Raw genomic sequence first — 10,306 nt, forward strand, 5'->3', positions numbered from 1 at the left:
AGCCATTTTAGCCGACGAAAAATATTTTAGTAAAACTTTTTCGGTCATTTGTTCCCAAGTAGTAATTGACCCTCGTGGTAACGAGTTCAACCACTGTTTAGCTTTGTTCCTCAATGAAAAGGGAAACAACCGAAGACGAATGGCATCATCAGAAACGCCATTGATTTAAATGTATCGCATAGTTCTAAAAAGTTGGCTAAATGAGCGTTGGGATCCTCATCCTGCAAACCATCAAACTTAACAAATTGTTGTATCATTTGAATAGTGTTAGGTTTTAATTCAAAAGTATTTGCAGCTACAGCAGGTCTAACTATGCTCGATTCAGTTCCTTTAAAGAGGGTTTAGCATAATCATACATAGTGCATGGAGTAGGATTTTGATTAACCGCAATTGTGGGAGGTAGCTGATTGCCTTGGTTTTCAGCCATCTCTTCGTTTGGGGGTTGAGTATCGTCTTCTTGCTTGTTCTCCGTGTATCTTAAGCTTCGCATTATTTCTCTTTGGTTTCTATGTATTGTGCGATCGATTTCTTCGTCCAAAAGTAATGGTCCTGACGGGTTTCTTCTAGTCATAAACTATGAAAACCTGCTAAGAGAAGGAAAAAGTAAGTTAATAAATAATAATAAAATTAAATTAAATTGCAAGAAAAATAAATGGCTAAAGTAATAAAAATTAAGCGTTCCTAATATTTTAGTTCCCCGGCAACGGCGCCAAAAACTTGATCGCGTTATTTCGTGATAGGTTTTAAATATTTATAATTAATCGTTCTTGAAACTAACTATTAACGTGATGTAGGAAAGTGTACCTATCGAACAGTAGTATAGTTTTAGCAAGACCGGATTGTCGAACCCAAAGGATTGCCGTGGAATGTTTTTCTGAATGTTATTAAGCATGTTGATAATAAATTGAGTTTAATTAAAGTAATTGTCCTAGATTGTTTATGTTATAATTGTTGCAAATTGTGTTTAATTTTGCTAAAATCTATTTCATTCATATAGTTTACATACTTAGGATAATTTGCATTAGGGATATTGTATTTAGTTTAATATATTTAATTTTAATCATCACTTCTCAACCAAATTGTGTTTTTATTTACCAAGTTGTTAGTATAATTTTACAATTAAGTGATTTAACACAAATACAATCCCTGTGGAGATGATAATTCGATACTTACTTATTACTTGATAACGACTGTGTACACTTGCACAAGGCTACGCATTACAAGTTTTTGGCGCCATTGTCGAGGATTGTTAACTGTTGCCAAAGTCATTTCTTTTTGTGAAATTATTTACTTCCAATTTGGTTTATTTCTAACATTACTAACTTATTCTTTTTAATTTTGTGATTTTCTTTTCAGGTGTTTATGAGCATAGATCGGATTATCGATTTACTCCTTGTAGACCCTGAAATTGAGCAAACTTTCAGACAAAGAAGACATGAACGAACAGCTCAAAGACAAGTCGAGATGGACCTTGGAAATCAGAATCAAGACCAAGGTAATAAAGCTGATTATGTATGAAACCCCATCCTCATTGCCTATGATAGGGATTGATGCATCAAACAATATGTTGTGCCACTTTTCAGTGAGTTAAATCCAGGAATTAGAAAGCCAGATATTGAGGCAACCCAATTTGAATTGAAACCAGTGATGTTTAAAATAATCCAAACGGTAGGCCAATTCAGTGGTATGCCCATGGAAGATCCACATCTCCACCTTCGATTGTTTATGGAGGTGAGTGATTCATTCAAGATAGTCGGTGTGACTGAAGATGAATTGAGGCTAAAGTTGTTTTCGTATTCATTGTGAGATCGAGCATGAGCATGACTCAATCCATTTCCACCAAGTTCCATATCTACACGATAAGAATTAACAGAGAGATTTTTGGTTAAGTATTTCCCGCCTAGCAAAAACGCTAAGTTGAGGAACGAGATCATAACTTTCCAACAACTAGATGATGAGTCTTAGTATGAGGATTGGGAGCGATTCAAGGAGTTACTTTGTAAGTATCCTCATCTTGGGATTCCTTATTGTATCCAGTTGGAGACATTCTATAATGGTCCCAATGCACATACAAGATTGATGGTAGATGCTTCTACGAATGGTGCAATTTTGTCTAAGTCTTATAAGGAGGCTTATGAGATCATCGAGAGGATCGCGAGTAATAACTATGAATGGCCAACAAATTGAACAACTTCAGGAAGACGTGTAGCCGGAGTTCATAAAGTTGACGCCCTCACTTCGTTATCAGCTCAGGTATCATCTATTTCCTCTATGTTAAAACAATTTATCTCCAATTGTACTAATAGTTTTGCACCTCAGCCACCAAGGCCGTTTGATGTAGTTTCCTTTGTGTATAGTGGGGAAGGTCATTCTTTTGAAATTTTCCATCAAATCTCGAGTCATTGTACAATGTGGGGAACCAACATCAAAATAAAAGTGGACAACGACCCCAGTCCAACTTCTACAATCCTTCATGGCGTAATCATCATAACTTTTCTTAGAGCAACCAAGGAAATGGACTAAATACCAACTTATTGCAGCATGGACCCAACCAATCTCAAGGGTTTAATCAGCAATCTCCAAGACTACCTCAAGCTGAGGCATCAAACAGTTTGGAGAACTTGTTAAAAGCGTACATGGCAAAGAATGACCCTTTGATCTAAAGCCAAGCAGCAACATTGAAAAATTTCGAAAATCAAATGGGTCAGTTAGCTACAGAGCTTCATAATATACCGCAAGGAACCTTGCCGAGTGACATTGAGAATCCAAGAAATTTGGGTAAAGAACATATCAAGGCAGTGGCATTGCGAAGTGGTAAAATTCTGGAACCCCAATTGATTGATGTCAAAGATAAGCCCGTTGAGAAGAATCAACCAGCTGTTGAAATTCCTACACCAAAAGAGTTAGAATTTGCAAAGACTGAAAAGGTAAATCCTAACTTAGTAAATTCAGATACTTTAACATCTTCTTTGGATGCAGATTTACCTGCTCAGAAGAGTTATCCGATTCAACCAAAAGTTCCATCACCTCTATATTTGCAAAGATTGCAGCAACACAAGTAGAAATAAGAGGTGCAATTCAAGAAGTTTTTGGATGTTCTGAAGCAGTTAGACATCAATATTCCGTTGGTGGGGGCTTTAGAACAAATGCTGAATTATGTAACGTTTATGAAAGATATACTGTCTAAGAAGAAATGTCTGAGTGAGTATGAGACTGTTGCCTTGAGAAAGGAGTGCAGTGCATTCTTGTAGAACAAACTGCCACCGAAATTGAAAGACCTAGGAAGCTTTACTATACCCTGTAACATTGGTGAATCTTACTATGATAAAGCTTTGTGTGATTTAGGAGCGATTATCAACTTGATGCCTAAGTCTATTTTCAGGATGATAGGGATAAGTGAAGTAAGACCTACAACTATGACGCTTCAGCTAGCTGATCGATCTTTAGCATATCCCGAAGGAAAGATCAAGGATGTTTTGGTAAGAGTCAATAAATTTATTTTTCCTGCTGATTTCATTGTTTTAGATTTTGAAGTAGATAAGGAAGTGCTGATCATCCTTGGAAGACCTTTCTTAGCCATGGGAAGAACGCTAATTGATGTGTAGAGGTGAACTCACCATGCGAGGTCAAGACGATCGGGTAAGCTTTAACATTCTTAAAGATACCTTAATATATGCTTTAACATTCTTAGAGTCAACAATGTAAGTTTATTTTACACTTCCCTGTACTATGGCTCGACAACCCCTCAAAAAATACTTTTTCGAATGTTAATTTCCTCAAATCTTTACTGATTTAGAAGTTTGAGTCTGTGTATCCAACAGGAGTAAGGTCCTCCCTAGAATACACAAGCATATAATCTATGGTTCTTTTAAGATACCTTAATATATGCTTTACAGCTTGTCATTGCCTGAGACTTGGATTCGCCTGATATTGACTAACCATTCCTATTGCGAAATAGATATCTGGACATGTGCAAATCATCGCATACATAAGGCTTCCAACTACCCAAGCAGATGGAACCTTACTCATATGCTCTCTTTCTTCCACTGTCTTCGAACAGTTGTAAACTAAAAACTATATAGGATTTTTCCTATGTAATTTATCACCTTTTTACTTAAATTTGTTGTTAAAACTAAGTAATTGTTTAATTAATTAATGAAATATGTGAAAATATGAAATTAGGACATAAAATGTGATTTTATGCTTTATTATATAGTTTTCATGCATAAAATGACTTATTTTATATTTATTTGAACATATTATATTTTGAAGACATAAAATGGGTCATGCATGATTAAATTAAATAATAAAATTTAATATTAAATTTAATATTAAATTAAATAATAAAATATAAAATTAAATTTAATAAATTTTTTTAAAATATTTTATTAATAATTTGGGTTTTAATTAATTATTTAAATTGGATAAATTTTGTTATTTGGTCCTTTAATTTATCTATTTATTTTGGAAAGGTTTGATAGCTTTGCTGGATTACAAAAAAAATGGTCCAAATTGAAGACAAAGTTAACCCAAATTCGGCTACACTTGGCTGTCTACATTAACCAATTTTTGGTTGAATTACACAAAGTCCTTGCAATGTTGAAGAAATTAAAGATTTGCCCGAAGATTTACATTTTACCGAGTCTCAGTCCTGAGTTGTTATGGCATTTAAATTGCTTGAAAATCAAGAAAAATTCAACTCAAATCCACCAAGCGTGGCCAGCCACTCATTGGAAAAGCTTCAAGAGAATAAAGCTCTCTATTTTTAGCAAACTACTCTCCTCTCTTTACCTATAAATAAGACTTCATTTCACCATTCCTAATCATCCCTCATCCATCATTATTCTCTCTTCTCTCTCAATTCTCTTTAGCATTTTTCATTCCCCATGCCTAGCATCATCTCTTCATAGTGATTTTAGCAATTAAGCCTCTTAAAGAGCCCTTGGTCAGCAACCTTGGAGAGCCATCAGTAAAGGAACAAAGCGAATGAGCGAAGGAGCCTCATCGGTCAGAGTCTTGGGTGACAGCCACTTTAATTTGGGTTTAATCTTTCTTTTCTTTAATTTAATCTAAAAATGTTTGCTATGTGTTCTTTGTTCTTTTTTACAAAAATGTTAGCTTAATTTTATTTAAGCTAGGTTGATTGCTTTGATTAAATAATATTTATTTGATTCATGCTTATAATGTTTGTGCCTCAATCGATCATGTTTTCCATTAAAATCAAGTCTGTATTTCGTTCATACGTGATTGAAATGCAACTGAATTAGCTGAGCGATCCTAACCAGACGATGGCTAGTGGACATATAATTGAAATGTGCGTGCTCAATTTAGATCCTAACCCATTTAAATTGTAGGTTACATAACAACTCTAACCAAGCTCTATTATCTGCATAGTTTTTAGATTTGTGTGATTAAATTGTTTCAAACCTAACACGTCCTTGTTACCTCACACGAATGCTAAGAAACCCTTAGTAAATAAGGATCAATAAAATGCATATTTACTAAGTAAAGGATTCCGAAAAAACCTAATGTGGTTTCCAAACTCATGAAAGATTGAATTGCCATGGAATGTTTTTCCGAATGTTATTAAGCATGTTGATAATAAATTAAGTTTAATTAAAGTAATTGTCTTAGTTTATTTATGTTATAATTGTAGCAAATTGTGTTTAATTTTTCTAAAATCTATTTCATTCATATAATTTGCATAATTAGGATAATTTTCATTAGGGATAATGACATTTATTTTAATATATTTAATTTTAATCATCATTTATCAACCATATTGTGTTTTTATTTACCAAGTTGTTAGTATAATTTTACAATTAAGTGATTTAACACAAATACAATCCCTGTGGAAACGATAACTTGATACTTACTTATTACTTGATAACGACTATGTACACTTGCATAAACCTACGGTTTACAATAGTCATCTAAACAAAGATGAAAACGTTTACCTTATCTGTAACATCCTGATTTTCGGGTTTTTCACGATTCTTGATATTTTAAGTAAGTTTCTAAAATTTGGTATGTGATTAGGAAATTCATAATTTGAGTATGTAAATGGGCTTATCGAAGGCCCATGTGCTGGCCAAAACCCGGTAGAATTTTCAAAATTTGGACTTAAGAGTTAGGGGTTCTGGCTAGGTGACCTTATGTAAAGTTGTGGGAGAAATGTATCACAAAAAGAGCTGTAGTAAAGTGGAAAGGGTGACGCCACTAAGCTCCTAAAAAGGTGGCATGTGGAGCTTAAGGGAAGACATGGGATCGATTCCCTGTGTTGGCAAATGAGGTTATTTATTTTTATGAGCAGGAAGGGTAAGTGATGGAACCCAGGTGGATTCTGTTGGAGGAGTTTGAATTAGTCAAGTGCATGGATTAATGAGGGATAAGGGGAGAGATTTTAGGGATTTGATATGGAGATAGAGTTGGCCGAATAAGGGAGATTGGAGAAGGGATTTTCGGCAGAGAGGTTTTGTTAGGGATATTTGGCACTTAGGTACTTGTGTGTCGTTTTCTCCCTTTAGGTTAGTCTTTTCTCTCTTTTTTTTTCTTTTTGCAGCCGAATCTACTATCTCTCCATTCACCTTTTCTTCCTTCCCCTTCTTTCAAACTAGCCCACTATTTTCCCTCCATTCATCCATTGTTTCTTTCTTTTATCTCTACTTCTGCCGAAATACCGCAAAGCCGTAATTAGTGAAGTTAGGGGGTGCCGAATCTTTGTTGACCAGCAACTCTCTTTTCCTTTTCATTGTTGGTGTTCAATCCCCTTATCTTTTAGGCATAACGAATTCAAGAGGAGAAAGACTGTGGTAAGTTCTCGAACTCTAAATGATTCCTAGAGTAACTATTGGCCAAAACCCGAAACCCCTCTAGTTTAGGGAGGTGGCCAAATATGGGTATAGGCTTTATGGGGTTCTTCTTTTAATATTTTTATGGTTTCTATAGTGGAAGAGCAGCAAGGCGTAGTGTCGATTTGGATTAGCTTGGATCACCGGAGTGGCTAGATCTCGTCATAAATCTCGGCAAAGGTAAGGTGCCTAAGGCCATTATGGATGGTGGCCGAATGTGTAAGTGTTAATATTAGATGGTTCTTGGTTTGGTTCAATTATTGTGAGCTGATTTATTAATGATTGATTATAGGAGAAATCGTGTAGGAGATCTCGTCGAGGAATATCGCAAAACAGGTGTGTAACGAACCCTTTTCATAGCTTAAAGCGATAAATGCCGAAAAGCCGAAATGCCGAAATTTTGGCATTTCAAGAACTTGTGAGCAAGCGAACGCTCATTAGTTAGTTAGATTCGTTGAGATGATGATTGGGAACATTGGAAACGGTAAGAGCGCAATTTTTGGCGTTTACGGTAAGTTGGGCTTCGAGGGGCCGAAGTGGGGCCAAATGGGCTTTCGGGCCTATTTGTAAAAAAATTGGTAGAAAAGGAGAACCTGTTAAATTGCCCATCAAGACTGATAAAAGCGTTATGGAATATAGGCTAAATGGGTCTAGATGACGAAATTGGCTAAGTAGGGCCCATTAGGGGTTTGTAGGCCCAATAACTCGATTTCGCTAAAAATGGGCCAAAATCATTGTTTGCACCCATGAATTGTTAGTAACCGTTAATGAACATGGAAACCCTAATTTTTGGTAAAATTACGGGATTACCCTTATAATATGAAATTGACCGTTTTGCCCCTAGGTAAAAATGACCGTTTTAACCCTAGGGTTTATATATGAATTTAATGCATGGGATTTTGATAAACATGGTATGTATGATATGCACATGACATGTATGATATGAACATGATATGTATGATATGCACATGAGGTATTCATAAATGCATTGGGTTGGGTTTTTATATGGATGGAGGAAGTGCAAAAGGTCTTATGGCCCAGTGATTAAAAGGGCTTATGCCCCAGTTATTAAAAGGGCCTATGCCCCAGTTATCAAAAGGGCTTATGCCCCAGTTATCAAAAGGGCTTATGCCCCAGTTATTGAAAGGGCTTATGCCCCAGTTATTAAAAGGGCTTTGCCCCAGTTATTAAAGAGGCTAGGCCTCCAGATATATGATAAAGCAGTTATGCTGCCAGTGGTGTGTTGGTTGGGTAGGTTGAGTTATTCCCCACATGGTGTATTGGTTGGTACGGGTGGAGAGTAGTGGATGGTGGGTCGAGTAGTCTCCCCAAATGGGCTTGCATTCATTTGTTTTTTTTCTTTGACGATACATGTGATATTGAAATGGGCCTATGCGCCATACCGTTTACAGTAAAAGGCTTCGGCCCAGTTATATGATTTATGAAAAGGCTACAGCCCAGTATATACATATTGAGATTGGACGTGGGCTAAGGCCCAGCAGGCTGATATTGTTTTGGGCTCTGAAAGGGGCTGGTTGCACACTGAGTTTCCAAACTCACCCCCTTTCCTTAACCTTACAGGTGAGCCTTGATGTGGGGACTTGGAGCCAGAGGGGATTCAGAGTGGCCGCAGTGATCGCCTTTGGGCTTTTAAATAAGCATTGGTTTTCTTTAAATTTCCTTTAATTAATTTTTATTCTTGGGTTGTAATAAGGCCATTTTAACTTTTCTTTTATTTCTTTTCGGGATTATTTTATTTTTAATAACTTTAAAACTGGTTGATAATTATACAAATGGGCTAGACTTAGGACGTGTTTTCCAAACGATACTTGATTTCAAAATATCACAACACCACGATTATTCGATTTATCAAAGATGTCCACTTAAACAAATTTAAACTTGATATAACAAAGTGTGGCAATGGTCGTGGGCATGTCTAGGATTGGATTCAATCGAAGAGCTTGGTACTTAAGCAGCCTTCATGGCTTACCTCTTCTGTCTCGGATACCTACCTGGTGCTCAGCTCCCATTCACTTTGTTAACTCAACAAAATATATGGTTTTTAAAACGCTGAAACGGAATATGGGTTTTCAACTCCAATGTGGCACGTCAGATTCGGCCATAACGTCTGGGCTGGGTTTGGGGTGTTGCATTTAGTGGTATCAGAGCCTAGGTTGCATCAACTCGGCTGTGGATCGGGTCCGAAAATTTTTCGAAAACTTAGGCCTAAGAAGGGTATTTTTGGAAATGGTTTTTGAAAATTCTTTTCAAAGATGTTTTACAGAGTATACATGTTAAAATGGTCCAAGTTTTTTTGTTTTAAATCAAGAGTTCAAAATAAAGGGTGTTTTCAAATCAAAGTTTTTAAATTTCTATTTTCAGTGATCAAAAACATGGTTTTCGAGTTTTAAATGGATTGGAGAAAGAAGTGGCGCACTGAATCCCCGGCACCAAGTCTGTAAGTATATTTTCCTTACGATATATGGTAATGATATGATGCTATGAATAGAATTGAGACCCTACTATGATACTTTAGATAGAGTAGAGTTGTAAAACGGTAGAAATGAGACTGTAGCTAGGCTACGATGATACGAAAACAATCCTTGAACTGCTATATTTCCATAAGACATTTTTGTAATAAACAGAGGAACATTATACTAATATCATAAAACTCGTAATTAGATAATTCGATATGAGTACAAGAAAAGCTCGTGGACAAGGCCGCGGACGTGGTTGCAGAAGGGTGCAAGCTGAATCTTCATCCTCAGGGCATAGGCCAGCTGAGGAGGCATCTGTGCCACAAGCAATGGAGACTGGGTCTTATGATCGGGCTGTAGGGGATGACGCTTTGTCTCAAGCCATGTTAAGGGTTTTGGAAAGGGTTGCTGGAGCTAGCACTGGGACAGTGAATAGGGGGTCCATATCGGAGCGACTCAGGGCCAACGGAGCAGAAGTATTTAGAGGTGTATCTGGAGTAGCCCCAAATGTGGCAGAATATTGGCTAGAGGCAATAGAACGGATCATGGACAATCTAGACTGCTCAATGGAGCAGAAGCTGAAAGGAGCCGTGTCACTGCTACGTGATGAGGCATATCGATGGTGGATCATCGTAAGGGAGAGTACCCCAATTGAGCAAGTAACTTGGGAATTGTTCAAAACTACTTTTAAGGGGAGGTATGTTGGAGCTAATTATATGGATGCTCATTGGAAGGAATTTTTGAATCTAACACAGGGTAATAAGACTGTAGCAGAGTATGAGGTAGACTTTTTGAGGCTGAGTCGATATTCCAGTGGGATAGTGGCAACTAAATATAAGCGCAGTGTTCGATTTGAGGATGGCCTCCGCGATGAGCTTAGGATATTGATAGCTCCACAGAGGGAGCGTGGTTTGCTGCATTGGTAGAGAAGGCTAAGATAGCCGAGGAGGTGAAGCTGATTGAGCGGCAGAATCATGA

At 36.9% G+C, this 10,306-nt stretch overlaps 1 non-coding gene across 1 annotated transcript; it reads right to left on the reverse strand.

Annotated features, from left to right (window-relative positions):
• Positions 1-1,914: 1,914 nt before the first annotated feature.
• On the reverse strand, positions 1,915-2,021 carry LOC121231434 (small nucleolar RNA R71). The gene has a single exon (XR_005929493.1). It is a non-coding gene; the product is annotated as a small nucleolar RNA R71 (small nucleolar RNA).
• Positions 2,022-10,306: the final 8,285 nt, after the last annotated feature.

This window comes from Gossypium hirsutum, chromosome A06 (assembly GCF_007990345.1).
Source record: "Gossypium hirsutum isolate 1008001.06 chromosome A06, Gossypium_hirsutum_v2.1, whole genome shotgun sequence".
In the NCBI taxonomy this organism is placed as follows: domain Eukaryota; kingdom Viridiplantae; phylum Streptophyta; class Magnoliopsida; order Malvales; family Malvaceae; genus Gossypium; species Gossypium hirsutum.